Below are 18,612 nucleotides of genomic sequence, written 5' to 3'. Positions count from 1 at the left end.
AATCTTGGAACTTACTCAAACCAGGAGGTGTATTTAGGATTAGATCCACAAACTACAATAACTAGAGGTGCTATATGCTGCAGGTTTACTCAATCTCATTTGCATTTGTGGTCACAGTAAGAGCAAAGGGCATGAAAAGTTATATTTACTTGTACAAGGATGAAGTATTTTCTATGGAATTAAATGAATATTCTTTTCCTATGTTGTCGAAATACATCCCAGATGAGAATTTAAAAGGACAAATGCAGAAGTAAAAATGGAGGTAATGTTAAATATTAAGATATATGTATATATATATATATAAATATATTTCTTTTAAAACACAGCAATAGACTAAACTGTTTTGGATTAGGGGTTTTGGGTTTTCTGCTTGTTTTTTTTTAAATTGAGTATAGAAAGCAAAGAACAAAGGTTTGTAATGATGAAAGACTCTTTTAAACCACTGTACCACAGGCAGTAAAGGAGGTATTTTTGGCAGCAGAAAAAGTGAGAGCCAGTGATAAAGGGAAACATTAATTATCCAGTACCTGTTAGAAGGGAACACAGACATAATGTCTTACAGAAATTAGAGAATACAATGGGGAGAATGTGAAATGGAAGGTAGTTTAGGAAACAACTGTCTCCAGCCTCAATTGCAACTGACAGGAGGTGACTGAGGATTAGAAGGTGTAAACTACTGGTGATGGTCACAGGAGGTTTGGGCTCAAAATTATAAAGAAAAAGAAAGGAAGAAAGGCCCTGAAATAACAAGTTACTTTTTGGGGTTTTTAAAGGGTTTTGTTTTTTGTACAAGTTTCCATCTGTTTTGGGATCAGATGAATGGCATAGCAAGATTTGACTTACCATCAGAAACTACCCTACCAAATAAGTCACAAATATTGAGAATTATTGAGAACAATAAGAAAAAAGTCCTAGAAATGGAGAAACAGCATAAATATTATGATAAAAGGTATTTAAATATATTTGATACAATCAGATGGGCCAGGGTGAAGGAAAGGAATAAAATCTTGAGCACTTAATAAAATAACCAAGGTAGTGTCTGAATCAAAGTCATTATCATTTGAGATCTTGTAGAAGAGAGAAGTCTCAGGGGACTGAAGAAGGGCAAGCCACTACATTACACTAAGAAAGGGAAGACTTGAGAAACCACTGACCAGTCACAGTACTTTCAGTATGTGCAAAAATACTGGGAGAAGTTATTAAACAGCCAATTTATAACCACTCTACAGGAAAATAAAAAAGTGATGAAAAACAGCCAACACAGCTCTCTCAAGAGTAAATCATGTCAAAACAATCTAATTTCCTCCTTTGACACAGTAACTTTCAGTATAATGGAGAAGAAGGAAGCAGAAGATGAGATAGCTTTACTTTAATAAAGCTTTTTACACTGCCACAGGAGACCTCGTGGGGAAGCCGGAAAAATACAGCCCTATAGGCCCAGCCTGAACAAAAGGTTTAAACAATTTTGAGGATGTGTAATACATGCTAACATAAGGGATGAAATTACTGCACTACACAGTATAGAAGCAAAAAATTAGGCCTTGGCCTTCCTGAGCTCAACCACTAAACCATTTTCTGTTTATGTCCTCTGATTTCAGTGAAGGCGTTTGTTGATTGCAAGTTTTGAACTTAGGCTGAACTGAATCTGTGATTAGAAAATACATTTTACTTTGTAATTACAAGGAGGCTGAGATTAATTTTATGAAGTATCATATAAAATAATGCCTTTTTTTTTGTATTGCTTGTTAAGCAAAATTACTCATTAATAACCTTAGCAACAGAATCCATCCAGAATAAGGTAAAATCCAATCTGAACTTTCCATGTCACTAATGGGATCATAAAAGTCACAATTTCAAGGGCCCAATGTGATGTGGTAACAGGTAACTGTGATCACCCCAGTTGCCAACCATCAATGTAACTTCGGAATGATAATAGAAAGGGGAAGATTCCTCCACTGATACATGCAATACGCAGATCCTTCTGAATATCGAAAAAAACCTAGAGCACCAGCTCCCAATGGCCTGTTTAATTACATATGACTTTAATGGTTTTATAATTAGTTTATGGCAGGAGAATAATTGATGTCAGTAGTCATCTAACATGTATGCTGCAACAGCCCTTGGGGTTATAGTGAAAATTATTACAGTAACTGATAACAACAATTTTGATCAACAATCATATGGGGCAGGCAGAACTTAACAAGCCACAGCCTATTCCAAAAAACAGGCCAACAAATGTACCTGAGAAGTTGACAGTTACAGTTACTTAAGTCAAATATAATTAAAGAAGAAGAAAACAAAGGCAGTAGTGTTCTCCTGAACAGGCAAATAACAAGAGTTTAGTGTCCTGAGTAGAAGACAGTCAGCAAGGAGAAAGAGGAAGAAAACAGAATCAGAACATGTGAATAGTTACAAATATCAGACATGGTAGAATGTGATGTTCTGTCCTTATCAATTAAATTCTGAAACCTAAAACTTCACACAAGATACTGGTTTTATTTACAACTAACAAAATTGCAGTTCTGCCCAATCCCCTGACTTTTCTATTATTTGTAATTATATATTTTGTTATATATTGGTTTTCTACTTTGAAATAGAGTTGTGCTGTTAACACAAAGCCTAAATGTTTGAAAGGGAAATACCTTCATTAAAATTTTGTTAGGAAAAGAGAACCCTTAACCATACAAACAGTATGTATGCCTATTTGTATGTGTATATACATGTAATCTACCTAAACAACCTGGATGCCGGACTTGAAAGGATACTAAGTTTGCATATGATACAAGATTGGGAGGAGCTGTTGACTCCCTCCAAGGCAGGGAGGCCTTGCAGAGACACCTTAATAAATAAGAGGCAAGGGCAGTCACCAGCTATATAAGGCCTAACAAGGGAAAGTGCTGGATTCTGAACCTGGGATGGGACAACCCTGGATGTACAGACAAACTGGGGAATGAGAGGCTGGAAAGCAGTGCCATGGAAAGGGACCTGGGGGTCCTGGTCCACAGCAAGTTGAATCTGAGTCAGCAGTGCCCTGGCAGCCAGCAGGAACAACCCTGTCCTGGGGGGCATCAGGCACAGCATGGCCAGCTGGGCAAGGGAGGGGATTGTCCTGATCTGCTCTGAGCTGGGGCAGCCTCATCTCCAGTGCTGGGGGCAGTTTTGGGTGCCATAGTGTAAGAAGGATATTAGTTAAACTCTTAGAGAGTCCAAAGGAGGTAGCAGAGATGGAGAAGGGGCTGGAAGGGAAGCTGTACAAGGAATGGCTGAGGTGACTTGGTCTGTTCAGCCTGGAGAAGGGGAGACTGAGGGGAGACCTCAGTGCAGTCTACAGCTTCCTCGTGAGGGGAAGAGGAGGGGTAGACACTGACCTTTTTCCTTTGTGGTGACCAATGAGAGGGCCCAAGGGAAGGGCCTGAAGTCGTGTCAGGGAAGGTTTAGGTTTGATTTTAGAAGAAAGGTTCTTCACCCAGAGGGTGGTTGGGCACTGGACCAGGGTCCCCAGGGAAGTGGTCGCAGAACTAAGCCTGGTAGAGTTCAAGATTCAAGCATTTAAAGAATGGTCTCAGGCACATGGTGTGATTCTTGTGCAGGGCCAGGAGGATTTTGATAATCCTAATGAGTCCTTTCCAACTCAGAATATTCTGTGTTATGCTGTGATTCTGTGATATGTGTATGTACATGTACACATGTACATATAAATGTTCTATGAATATATGCATATGTACACAGACTTCTGCACATACATACATGTATACACCTCACAGTCCTAAGTTTTAGGTCAAATTGAGTAACTTGGGTTACCAAAAAAAGGACTGCACTGGAATAAAATTTTGGAAAAATAACAGTACTGTAGTTCAAGCACTGTTTTTATAAGCAACTTTTTAAGTTAGATTCTGTAGATAACCTTTTGTTAGAAGTTTTACTTGACTGGTTGTTGAAGCTTATAGAACTTCACAAGTTATAAGGAAAAGTACTGGAGCAGGTGAGGAAGGGAAATGTCAGAGGGTATAAGTTAATCACATGCATAAAATAAACCAGTAAAAGACATGAAAAAAGATATAGGATAAGGGCTATGCCTTTACAAGCACTGAATCAAAAATAGAGTAGAACCACTCATAATGTCCAGTCCCTTGAAGAAGGCACAGCCACTCGACATCGATCTGTTCTATAAAATCATACTGTTCTTCAGTATTTTTCAGTACAATAAAAGAAGTTCAACAGCCTAGATAAAAACCACTCTAAGATGAGTGCACAACAAGTCTTATTCAGCTAACAGATATTTGAAATTCACTCAGTATGTGTGAACATATGATGTGAGATCGTTGCAAAGGCTTGGGATGGACTCACTTCAAATCACTGTTTTCATGAATGATTCAGACAACGGAGTGTGAAATGCTCTTTGACATTTTGCAGATACCACAAAAACAGGAAGAGTAAACACTTTCAAAAACAGATCTGAATCAGCTTGTCAAAATCACTCGACTCCAATTTAGTAAGATCAAGTTAACAAAAAAGAAAAACAGTATTATCTAATGTAGGAGGTAAAATAAGATCAAGCAACACAAAAATAGAAAATATCTGTCTATAGACTTAAAGGACTATAAATCATTTCAATAGTACAATATTAGAAGAAAGGAAAGAAAAATAAAAAGGCAAATATAAAGCTGAGTTACAGGATGTACTTCACCTTATAAGTAATGAAATTATTTCCCTTTTTTCAGTTTTGCTAGCATCACATTCTCTTTAGTATAAAGCATTACTTTTTATGAAAAACACATTAAAGAGTAGCTGAGGAGACAAAAAAGCATAGGAGAATGACAAAACAGGAAATGCTGTGAGATCCAAAATGTAACTGGTTTTGGTTTTTTTTTCTTAAAAAAATAAAAATAGAAGAATTAAGGTATACGTATCTTCCAAAATGCTTAGATGATTGTAGCAAAGCTGCTCTCAGTAAATTAGAGCTTTGAAGTATAGCAGTCTAGATTTTTTCCTTAGTCCAATTTCCCAATAGTGAGCCAACAGTGAAGAGAATGTGCTCCATTTTTCAAACTGAAAAAAACAGAAAAAATAAAAAAATGCTTCTTGCCCCCTGACCCTGTCTCAGCAGCAACAACAGTAGCACAGACTGGTGGTGACGTATCCTATGCTTTTAATCTAAAATTACCTTTTTCTAACTTTTCTCTACTTTTCTCTGTTTTTCTCTTTGCCTCGTTTACTTCTAAATAAAAATATATCATTTTTTGGGTACCAACATTTAATCTCATTTGGTTTTTATCTCTTTTGTTTGGGGGATCATTTAGAACCTTCCAAGTTCTTTCTGTTTTATTCAGTGTTGGTTCTCTTTACGCCTCTGCAATTAAAGTTTGCAACAGATGCAATGTATTTTAGCTGTGTTCAAAATACTTCCTGTGTAGAACAAACTTGTGTCAATAGGTTTAAGTAAAAAAAAGCTGTAATTCTTTTAATGCATTATCATTTTGCATACATCTGTGTTTGTCTGAAAGACAGTGCATGAGGCAAACGTGTTCCTCAGAGACCTGTAAATTCTGGTGTAAGGGAAGTTTGAATGGTAATGCATAGGCTTTAAGTACAAGAAGAAATAACAGAGCAAAAAATTAGAATGTATTTAGAATCAGGACATAGTTGACCACAACAAGCTGGAGAGCGCTGAAGCCAGTATGTTTGCAACAAGACTACAGTACAGATGACTTTTCAGTAGAAGATCTACACTGCTACAGAAGATGGATGGAAATCTTGCAAGTGTGATTCCTCTTGTCATTTCAACAAAAAAAAGACTTTAACCACAAAGAATGGAAAATAAAACAGTGGGTCTCAATCTTGCATTAAGATTTATAGGGAGTGAAATGTGGGATAGAAGACCTTGGGGATGAAATATCAGGCCATGAAAAGTGTTGACTCATAAGAAACAGATAATATTTTAGCCAAAAATCAGTTCATTTTCACCAGTGAAGAAGAAACTAAGAGATGACTCGATAGCTGGCAAAATTACCTTCTGCATCACGACAAGTAATGGTAACCTAAATGATTGAATATATACCTGGTACTAGTATAAAAGAATGAATTAGTAGAAAACATGAGGGAATGGCTAAAAAAGATACTCTTTAAAAAAATATCTGTTCTAAAAGCTCTTGCTTTGAGTTTTCTTACATTTAATTCTTACACAACTTCTGGAACTCTAATTCAGCGTAAAGTCAGAATGAATCATAGAATGATAGAATAATAACTTGGGTTGGAAGGGACAATCTAGTTCCAAACCTCCTGAACTGCATGCAGCACTTGAGGTGGCATCTCACCAGAGAAGAGGGGCAGAATCCCCTCCCCTGCCCTGCTGGCCACACTGCTTTGGATGCAGCCCAGGACACATTTGGTTTCTGATCTGCAAGCGCGCATTGCTGGGTCATGTCCAGCTCCTTGTCCACCAGCAACCCCAAGTCTTTCTTGGCAGAGCTGTTCTCGAACTGTTCATCCCCCAGCCTATGTTGATACTGGGGCTTGTCTTGACTCAGGTGCAGCACCTTGAACTTGTTAAATTTTATCAGATTTCCATGGGCACACTTTTCAAGTTCACCCAGGTCCCTCTGGATAACAGGAATGTCAACTGCACCACTCAGCTTAGTGTCATCTGCAAATTTTCTGAAAGTGCGCTTGATCCCTTTTCTATGTTGTTGGTGAAGATATAATCAGTACTGGTCCTAACACATATGTTACACATATGCTCCCTGAGGAGCACCACTTGTCACAGGTCTCCATGTGGACATAGAGCAGACACAGAGTGGACATTGACCACTACCTTCAGGATGTACCCATCCAACCAAGTCCTTATCCACAAACCTGTCTACCCATCAAATCCATCTCTCTCCAATTTACAGAGAAGGACATTGTGGTGGCCATGCCGACGTCCTTACAGAAATCTAGACAGAGGAAATCTCCATCACAGGAGGCCACTAAGTTGGTCAGTCAAGACTTCCCCTCGGTGAAGCCATGCTGGCTGTCTCGAATCACCTCCCTGTCCTTCATGTGCCTTAGGATAGCATCTGTTTCATTATCTTCCCAGGCACAGAAGTGAAACTGACAGGTTGGTAGTTCCCTCCCTTCTACCCTTTTTAAAGATGGGTGCAATGTTTCCCTTTTTCCAGTCATCTGGAACTTTACCTGACTGTCATGACTTTTCAAAAACCATGGACAGTGGCTTGACATATACATCAGCCAGTTCCTTCAGGACTCAGATGTATCTCATTTAGGTCCTGTGGAAGTATATACAATCAGATTCTCCAGTGGTCATGAACCTGATATTCACTTACAGTGGGAAGCATTCTGATCCCCTGTCCTTGTCTTGTGTTCACTCACTCGAGATATGGAGAGACTTCCATTGAAGACTGAAGGAAAAGAAGTTGTTAAGTATCGGAGCCTTTTCATCTGTAGTTAGCTGTTGGACAGCCTTGTTTTAATTGTGGGGGTACACCTTCTTTGAACTTCCTTTTCTACCTGATATAGCTGTAGAAGATTTCCGTGTTAATTATTTCTTCCCTTGTCAGGTTTAGTTCAAGCTTTATTTTTCCCTTCCTTGCCTCATCCCTACAAAACCAGACTGCACCCCTATACTTTCCCCAGCATACCTGTCCTTTCTTTCCCTACCTGTGCATTTCCTTCTTGCCCTGTAGTTTGACCAGCAGGTGCCAACTCAGACACGCTGGTCGTGTGCCTTCCTTGCCTGATTTCTTATGCCTGGGGATCATAGCTCTTACACTCTATGGACAGCTTCCTTAAAAATCTGCCATCTCTGTCCTGTTCCTTTGCCCCTGATGGCAACTTCCCAGGGTGTCCTATTGACTATCTCCTTGAAAAGCTGAAAGTCTGCTTTTCAATAGTTCAGCGGCTATGACTTTATTCTTCATCTGATCCATATCTCTCATGACTGTGAACTCCCCCAGAAAATGACATTGCAGCCCAGGCTGCCTCCAGTCTTACCATCCCCAGTTAGCTCACTTGTGTTGGTGACCATAACATCCAGTATTGCCTCCCCTGTGGTAGGTCTGCCTATTTATTACTTGGCTTAGGAAGTTATCCTACATGCATTCCAGGAGTCTCATCGTGCTACTTTCCCAGCAGATGTGAAGGTTGGAATAGTAGGTTGTAAGGAAGCACAAAATGAACATAGAACTGTAGTTTTCTGCTTATGCTTGAGTAAACAGATTTTAAATCACAAATTAATTAAAATTAATTTTGTGGGTTTTTTGCTTATATTAAGTTTATTTTTTTGCTGGTTAATGAATGTATCTTTTCTTTATTTGTGGGTGTATCCTAGAGGCCTTTATAGCTGTGTGGAAAGACGGTTAGAAAAACTTAGTTTTTGGGTAATAATCCAGAAACAGCATAATAGTTTCATGAATAAAATTTGCTTCCACTTCAACCAGAAAACGTAATTTTTGGGAAATTACCGTTTTCCCCCACATATATATTATTTACTAAGCTTAAGTTATCCAACATGTGAAATTAAATTATTTCACTACAATGAACTTTGGAATGTTATTTCCTTCAGCAGCAGGATTTTAATTTTCTTTAGATGAACCAGTAATTTTAATTGCTCTCTTTTTTTGTTTGTATCCCCATAATTACTACTTTTACAATATATAACATATCATAGGTGTTATGCATAAATTCCATGTCAGAAATCATGTCCTTTCTAAGTCTCACAATTGCCCACAGGAATCTGAAAAGGAAAATTTCCTTTTGCAAACAATGCTAAGATAATTTTATACCATGTATAGCTGGCCCTTCATATTCAGTGAGTTCCCTAACTTCAGCTTACCAATCAGTAAGTCTCTCTTGGCAAATATATTTTTCCTCTTCAAAACTCTGATATAGGAGAGCAAATAATAACTCTGCTCTGTATCTAAAAACTCATTGCAAATTAATTTTGAGTGCTGAAGTTTTCTCTTGAATCTGGTCTTAGCATATTCTGCATAGTGTGATGAATACTGATCTTCAATGTGCAGCCTAGACAGCAATTTTTCCTGTGTGTGATAATATTTCTCTTGGACAATGAGTTGAGATGATTAAAATGAGTCCTAGTGGCTAAGAGGAGCATGAAATGCAAGACTATTAAGTCAGTACTGCCATTTTGTTTGCAGGCCATGCCCCAAGTCAATTGGAATATGTGTGAAATAAAGCCATTAAACACAATTTATATTCAGGGGAGTAAAGTTGTGGAAATATAATGTGTGGCTCCAAGCTTTGCCTTTATCATCTCCTAAAATAGGCTTTGCTAAGAAATATTGAAAATTACTCTACTTTTCTTTTGGTTCCAGTTTGAGGTGGATAAAAGCAAGTCTTTTTTCACATTCCTTCTGACAGCATGCAACCTACTGCCTGCCTGAAACTCTTATCTACATTTACACAGTATTTGAATTTTATTTCAAAAGCCCCATGACTTTGTTTTGGTCCTCCATGAGGACAATAGCATGTATCTCTCTCTCTGCAACACTTTTCAGGCAACAGGCTCCTAGTTGTGTATGTACTTCATTTTGCTTAGGATCTATGGCAAATTTCAGCCACTTTAATGTCTTAGTTCCCATACGAGGGGATACATAATCAATTTAAAATAGTGATAAAAGTGCCATAAGATAGGGCTACAAAATTCTTTACAAGATGTAGTAAAATTCTTAGCAAATTGTTTCCTAGTAAGAGCACTGAAATTTTTAGTAAATGGAAAGAGAAATTGGAAAGTATGAAAGAAACTGCAGTTTTAAAATTCTATAAAGTTAAAAAGCAGTCTGTAACTCTGCACAATTTTTTTAATGAGATATAAAAATCTTATTGCCACTTGTCTTTCTAAAATGCAAAGAATTTTATATGCATAAAAATGAAGAATCCTGAGAATTTTAAGAATGATGTTAAGAAGGTTTTTTTAAAACTGTCACTTAACTAAGACAAATATAGTCATTACATACATAACTAGTGTTATATGGAAGTCAGAGTCCTTTAATTTTGACAGAAACACAAAATTCTCTTAACTCACACAACACTCCTTTTTCCATGGAGGCAATTTCCCCATTTCACTATTTTTGTTTTGTGAATTTACAGTAAAGAAGAGATTAGGATTGTTTAGAGAGATGAACTATGGTAGTATTATGAATGTATTTTTTTTGAGCTGCTATAGTTGTTTGCCAGCTAAACTTGGAAAAGAGGGAGAGGTCCAAAAGAACAACCCAGTTTTGCAAGAAAGTAGTGATGATGAGACCAGATGCTTGAAATCTATCAACACATCACTTATCAGCAATTCAGTACATTTTTTCATAGATATGTTGATATCTGCTCCTGGTGAGCCACAGTGGAAGCCTGTTTTTCCTGTATTTCTCTCTGAAGCCCTTTCCCCATGTTTCTTTATAGCAAAGATAAAGATGCTGAGCTTTGAAAAGTTCAGGATAAATTTTAAATATATGCTTGTCAACTCAATTAACAGTTATATAACTCACATCTATTATGGACCATTCTTGACAGAATATTTTTCTGTTCTTTCTGTCTTGCAAAATACAAATCTATCTACTTGATAGATTTAAACATAGGTACAACAGGTAGGAAAAATGTGATTTTTTCTGGTTTTGGGATACTTGTTAATTTTAAAAAGCATGCCATTGCATATAGTGGTCTTTGCATAAAAATAGCATATGCAGAGGGAACAGTTTATTTTATTTCATTTTTACTTCATCAAGTTATCCCTGCTCTCTACATACACAGGAGAACAAAATTACACTGAAGTTCTATTCCTTATGTTCATATGCATAGTTATTTACTTATGCAATACAGCAATGACAGACCAGTCCCACAAAAGAAACTGACAAGAGTACTAACAGTTCACACTCTCTCTGTGTTTGCTGCCTGTAAAAGTCTACCTACTCTCTTTTTGCAAGGTCTGGAATCTCCTGTATTTCTGAAGTTAATCAGTCAAGAACATTTAATTTTTTTAAAAAGGAAACAAAATAAAGGTGCATTAGGAAAAAAAATTCTCAACTGCTAATCTCAGACTTTCAGTACCATTAGAATACTGAAGTTTTAACTGGAAACACTATTTCCTTATCCATAGACTAACATAAAAGTTGTGATTTTATGACATTACTATGCATTTCTCATTTTTTCTTTGTTTTTTTTTTTATTTTTCTTTGTTTTTTTTCTCCATAGAATCATTAAATACAAAATAACTTAGGTTGGAAGAAACCTCTGGGTGTCAATTACAATTTACACCAATTTACACCACATAAATTAAGGCTTTATCCTGTCGAGTTCTGAATATATTCACAGACATACATTATGCAAGCTCTCTGGGAAGCCAATTTAAGTATTCTCATAATGAAAATAGATTTCCTTTTATATATTTAGACTTTCCCATGTTGTAAACTGTATCCACTGTGTTTCATTCTAGGAGAGCCTGGCTCTCTGTATGTTTCCACTACCTTGTTGAAGGTACTTAAAAGGCCTCCCTCTTAGCCTCTCTTGCTAAGACCAAATTCATCTGTTAGCCCCTCCTCATATGTCATATGTCAATTGTCAAATGTCAAGTGCTCTAATTTCCTTGGTAAACTTTTTCTGGTTTGGTTCCAGCACAGCAAAGTCTTTCTCATGGTGAGGAGACCAGGAATGGGTACAGTACTCCAGATGCAGTGTCAGAAATGTCAAAGGGAGGCAGACAATCAATCAACCTCTTTGGACCTGCTGGCAAGACTCCTCCTAACACAGCCCAAGGTGCTGCTGCCCTTCTTTGCTGCAAGGGCACACTGCTGCCTCATATTGATTTGCTGACTGCCAGGACCCCTCTTTTCTACCAAAAATCTTTCTGCTCACTTGATGTCCAGCCAGTACTGGGATTTTTTGGTTATTATGGTCATGATGCAGGACTCAGTGTTTACCATTTTAATACTTTATCAAATTTCTGTCATATCATGTCATCTGTTTAAGTCCCCTTATGCAACAGCCCAACCGTCAAGACCCTTTTTTCCAATTTGGCATCATCCACTATGCTATAGAGGGGGCATTCCACCTAGGCAGCAAGTATTTTTTTCCCAGTTCATTTCCAAATGCACTCTTAAAGTCATGACCATTTCTTTGATCCAAGCCCCATTACACTATACCTCCAGTCCTGTCATGCAGCTTTCTCAAGACAGTTGTCAGTCACTCAGAGGCTGCTGTTGCATTGAGTCATCATCAGGAGCTCAGCTCCATTTCCTCACATGGGCAGCCAGTGCTACTTCAGCTCTTCCAGTGTCTTGTCTGGTTCTGTCTACTGTTGCAGGATGATGCGAATCTCCCTCATAGTCTGTATCTGTATCACATGTATCCTGGGGGAGATGTCTAAGATAAACTGTGAAATCTCAGCAGACGGTAATATTTGAAAAGACAATTTGGACCCAAGAATGTCAGGAACAGATGAGTTTAGAGACCTTGTGTGCACATGGGCAATCCAACCTGTCAAAACTTAAATTTACTTGTATTAACCTCAAACTGAATGACACATGGTCTTCAGCATTATTTTTAGAACTATAATTGAGCTATGGATTTTTAAACTTTTCTTTCAACTGCTTTGAATAAGGTTGCACAAGTTACAACAAAATGGCGTTGAAACAGCAATTAAATTAATATGTTAAAGGATTGATTACCCATAAATATAAACAATTTTACCCAATGAAAAAATTAAGGTAAAAAAAAGAAAGATGTAACTATTAAGCTCTTAAATTTACCTAATAATCTACTCCTTGTCTTCAAGGAAATGCATTAACAAACTTAAAGCTGATTTTAATCTTCTGCTTGAATAGCAGAAAAGTCCTGCTCCTTTTGACTGAAATTAGGTTGGCATTATTGCAATAGTCAAATACTTGTCCCAGATTTCTGAGGGTAAGAAAACACCCTCATTAACAGGCACTCCTATCAGTCCTGCTGCCACTGCAAACAGACTTGCACCAATTTTTTGACAGAAGTTTGGATTTCCCCAGAATAGCGACATGCTATTGATAGTGCATTGAGCATAGCAACATCTCCTTGGAATTGGTATGAGTACAATGGGTTTTGAATCTCAGTCCTGCAGACTATTGTTGATATAATCCTAATGAGTACCTCTCCTCGGGAAAATGAAAGCCTTGTCCCTTAGGTGGGCAGAAAGGAGAAAGATTTATCAATTGTCATTCTGCTCCAAAATTCATATTTATTTCATATACCTTTCTTCTTCTGATTGCAAAATTCAGTTTTGTCTAGTCTTTTGAGACCATAAGATCAATTCTGACTACAGTGGCCAGGAATGAATGATCTAAATCCTTTAAAGCACATTGATTTAATCACAGTAATAAAAGCCAAATGGTTCCCCACCCTTGAGAGGAGTCCTAAGGTAAGTAAAGTAGGAATCTAGGCATGACATGTATCCACAGTCCTGCTGCAAACAGTAGATAACACTTTTGTTGCTGCTGACACTTTCAAGTAATAGATTAGCTCCAAGTAGTTGAGACTTTCCTTTCTTAGCTTGCTTTCTGCTTTCATTAATTATTTCCCCAGAAACTTTTCAGACTGCTTACTAAAAGCTGACTGCTACAGCTTTCATGTAGCTTTTCCTGATATGTGATGGAATACTCCATGGCTTCTAAAAGGCATGAAAAAGGTGCTCATTGGGAACTGAGAAAGTGGAGGAGAGAGAAACAGTGGAAAAGTGGGATGATATGCTGCTTATTCTGTCATTTCTTTATGGGCTAGATTTGGAGAGTAATTTTGACTCTGTAGTCGCATTCTGAAATAGCAACTTTTCCACTGGACTAGATGAGAATATTCTTTAAATGTTGGGATACCTGTTTTTACAAAAAGATGCATTAGATTGCCTTATACAATGTAAAGTTTATGAAAAGAGACCTGTGGAGGAGTGAGGATTTTTAATCATTTAATAAGAATGTGATTCATCTGTGTGAGAGAAATAAAAGAGAATGGACTATGGGACTAGCACAACCTTTATTTCTCTTCTGGTGAAAATGATGCCTTCTTTGAAGGTAGTGCAGTATTTTTTTTCTGTAAAAAATAAATATTTTTCTTTTGTTCAGTTTCCTTGACAGTAAGCAAAAGAAAATGTTATCTTTTTGCCACAGTTTTTTTAAGAATTCTATACTTCTATTTTTTTTTTTATTTTTCCCCCACTGGAGAAAAGAAAAAAAAAACTTTGTTGGCATATGCATTTGTGATGGACATCTATGACAATATTTTAAGGAAAATTTTAGGGGAAGTCTGTAAAATCTTTCCGTTATTCATCTTTTCTTCCTCTCCAACGTGGTTATTTTCACAAGGATTCTGACATTTTAGAAAAAAATCACTGCTTACACAAAGGCCATAAACAATCCAATTTCTTAACAAGAACCTCATGTTGTGGTCTTTTTTTATGAAGCCAATTAACAGTAGCAAGTACAATTGAAACTTCCAATAACAAAAAACACCTCCACTAGGAGGAGCTTGAGATGGACCACAAGATGGTCTCCCCTCAGTCTCCTCCAGGCTGAGCAGACCAAGTGACTTCAGCTCCTCAAACAGCTTCCCCTCCAGCCCCATCACCATCTTTGTTGTTCCCCTTTGGATGTCCTCTAACAGCTCAGTGTCTTTCTTACATTGCAGCACCCAAAACTGCCCCCAGCACTGGAGGTGAGGCTGCCCCAGCTCAGAGCAGAGCAGGACAATCCCGTCCCTTGCCCAGCTGGCCATGCCGTGCCTGATGTCCCCCAGCACAGGGCTGTTCCTCCTGGCTGCCAGGACACTGCTGGATCGTGTTCAACTTGCCATGGAGCAGGAACCCCCAGCAGCACTGCTCTCCAGCATCTACTTCCCCAGTCTATACACACATCCAGGTTTGCCCTGTGCTGGGGCAGAATTCAGCACTTTGTTAAACTTCAAACAATTAGTGCTTGCCCATCTCTCTAATTTGTCCTAATGATGAAGGTGCTAAAAGTTCTTTATTATTCATAATATTCTTTATTCAAAATATAACTTCTTTATTTTGTATTAATAAAAGTTTTTTATTTATAGAGAAGAAACATTCCAAACAAACACAAACCTATTTTTTTTTTTTTTAATATTGCAAAGCTCACATCTGGTTGTGGCAAGATCTAAAGAATTTAAGTTAGAAATATTATATAAATATTAAATTCATATTTGTCTTCCAATTGTGGTATAGGTGGACATAATGACTATGCCCATGTCGACTCACTCAGAAATTCCCTGGCTGATCAAAGAAGCCTCTGGCCAGTTTCTGCTGAGATTATCCCATTGATTAATTTGAGACAAGGGGATTTACTCAGGTGTACTACAGAGGATTTCGTTAATTACTGCAAGAACTAGGAAACAGCTGCAAGAGGTAGAAAATTCAAGGAATCCAGGTGATTATCTCTGTTGTGCACTTGGTCATCTCTCAGTGACTATCCATGTGCTTCTATGTATTGATTATTCCTTGTATTGATTAACATCTGGTTGCTCCAGAAACTCTCTGAGGCAGTTCTTACTGCAGAGTAGAAGCTAAGTTTAGCTAGATAAAGCAATTCTAAATAAGTTTTAGAAATTACTCCTGCAGATGCAGAATTGGTCACCTAGGATGGTCGTTTGAATGTACTTAAGGCATGAGGTGTTTTGTACACATTTTATCAATAGTAATAGAACATACATGGTCCCATTGGACCATGGGACAGAAAACTGAATGTAAGAATTCAGCAAAGATGTGTTTTGGGAAGGTTTTCGAGGTCACCCAGGTGAAGACCTCACTGCAGATTTCCTTACAATGAAAACTTCTGCCACCGCTCAGACAGGAACTGATCACAAATCAAGATTTGGGAGATCTGATTCACCATATAAGCATGGTCTTGTTTAAAAGATCCTAGTAGATAAGGAGTTTCAAACATCCTCTCATTGACAATCTGTAGAGCATGATCCTGTAAAGTGACAGCAAGAGCAGTTTCTCCCTGAGAAAAAGGAAGGAAGGAGCTGAGGGTGACAGAAAGACAGAGAGAAGCAGGAGCCTCATGAGGAGCAGCCCCACCCCACAGCACATGGATGAGATAAAAAGGGCACATTGATGCTGGTAGTCAGGTTCAGGCAAGTCCCCAGAATACCAGGCAAATCCTTATCAGGGACTTGTTCACCAATACAGACATTCTCAATTTAAGCAAAAAACAATAGTCTCTGATGCTAGTGGAGAGATTTTTTTAGATAGAGTTTCAGAGACCTTCTTAAACTTAAGAGAGACTAGAAAAGCCATTTTTCAAAAAAACCCAAAACCCCGAAGCCTAGCATCCCTACATGAAACATGATCATTCCATTTCAGTTTGATTATGTTGTAATGTGGATTTTAAAAAAATATTATATGTATTGTATTTAAATATTGTTTATGCATTATACAATACTTTCCTATTTCAAGGTAAGTGGTAGAAAAGGTAAAAATCTAACAGTGCTTTAAAGACACAGTACAGAAAAGGTAGAGTAGTAGTAAGAGAGAAACAAATGTTGATATTGTACAAACTGCTTCTCTAAGCTTTTTCATGTTTTGGTACTCTGCCATTGACTATTCAAAACTGTAAAAAATTACCGATTTTGCTTTTTAATACCCATTTTGTAATTGAATCCAAGGCTGCTTCTCCTCTAAATAGTGAATATAAAAAATTATTTTTGGAATTTCCTTTCTTCCTTCTTTCCTTCCTTCCTTGGCCACCATGCTCCACATATATGTATTAATATTTAACAGGTTTGTGTATTTAATATAATGGTTTATAACTAATTTGCTTGGCATATTTTTTATCACTACCACTGGAAAATTAATTAGGTTGACAAACATATATGAAATCACATCTCTCTGATTTCAAAAATCTCTGTGGATACTATGTTTTTCCAGTATTTTATCTTTGCCATTATAGCCATACCTGTAACTACTCAGAAGTCATTAATAAGCACTGCACTTTTCTTGGGTCGGCTTCTCACATCTTTTACTGCAGACAAATCTCAGCAATTGCAACTGCAAGGAGCAGCCTTGTGTCCTTGGTAAACTTCAGAGTGGGCGATTATAACTACTGATTGCCCAGTTTAGTGCCATGGAATAAAAAACAAAACTCCAGAACTATTGATAATACTTAATAGGTTAAATATTGTCATTTTGTTCATAGAACTTAACACATTTCTCCCAAAGCAGTAAAAAATATCAACAGAGTAAATTTTTTCAACATTTCTTTTTTAGATGGTCTAGATTTCTCTCAACATTTTGCCAAGGAAAGTCACAGCAAGCTTAACATGAAGGTGACCTCAGACACTTGTTACAGTTAAGAGAGCCCAAGAATACATTTTAGATGCTGAGTGGTTTTTGAAGTCTAACTGAAAACATTGCTTATTCCACTGGGAGAATTTACCTCGGGTTTAAATTACTTTTCAATTTGGGTTTCTCATGTCCTTTTTGCTACTTGTAACTTTATCTGGCATCTTGTCTTAAAACAAAACTGGAAGAAAGCAGCTTACAAAATTAAAAATCACATCGCCCTTTATGCCCTTCCTTGTGTATTTTCTTCCTAATTTAATGTGCAGTTATTCAGAAACCACAATATTGTTGTTAAACAGGCCTGTTTTAGAGCTCACAGTGCAGGGGGTGTAATACTGCAGGGGCTTAGACTTTTAGTGTTTTTTGAGGATAACCAAAGGTAACACCACTGTGTCAGCGTAAGTTAATTATGTGATACTGGATGTAATGCAAATGGGGTGTGTTGGAAAGGAAATAGAACAATCAGCGAAGTTTGTTCTCAGTACCCCATCATGCTTTAGGTTCTTGACAGATTGATTAGTATTTACTGAGGAACAGATTATTATTTCCAGAATATTTGAAGTAGGTTTAAGGCACCCTGAGAACTTACAGTGAGAAGATTTAGTTGTCTGAAGTTCATTTGTTAGTACCAGATCCACATGTAAAGCTGGGACACATTTTTCTATCTAACTCTTGCTAGGATGGCTTAAAGTAAGGGGAAAAAAAGAGTGTATTTGTTTTATTTCAATTATATTTGAAACATACCCTCAAATTTGACACTTCAGTCAGAAAAGTAAACCACAGTTTTAATCTTTTCTTCTAATATGAATATTCTATTGTAAATACTGGTAGGTGCTTTTATCAGGCATTAGCAAAAAAAGTATGTCGGTTTAAGTTTCTGTGAAAGAAAAATAATTATCAAAGGGGAAAATTGATAAATTACAATTCTTAGACATAATTTATCTGGAAGTTAGTAGTACTATTTTTTTCAATTAAAAAAATAGAGATAACATGAAGTAGCTTTTCAAAGAAGATACCCAGTCCACTGACATTTAATGACTTTAAAACGGGATTTATTTTTCTTAATTTTTTTTAATTTGTTTTAATTCTATTTTGATGTAGCCTGTCACAAAAGCAGATGTTGAGTTTTATCTTTGCTAGCATGTGCAAAATCATATTTTAGGAGTGCACTGAGTATTCCATAGCAATTTTGAGTCTGTTCTGTCAGGTACAATCTTCTTGATTTGGTCCTTTTACAAAATTTCCATCTTAGTAAGGTTTAGACATTTTAAATTTTGTACAAATTG

The sequence above is a fragment of the Poecile atricapillus genome, chromosome 2 (assembly GCF_030490865.1).
Source record: "Poecile atricapillus isolate bPoeAtr1 chromosome 2, bPoeAtr1.hap1, whole genome shotgun sequence".
In the NCBI taxonomy this organism is placed as follows: domain Eukaryota; kingdom Metazoa; phylum Chordata; class Aves; order Passeriformes; family Paridae; genus Poecile; species Poecile atricapillus.
The sequence above is the reverse complement of the archived record's forward strand: the minus strand, read 5'-3'. Positions refer to the sequence as shown.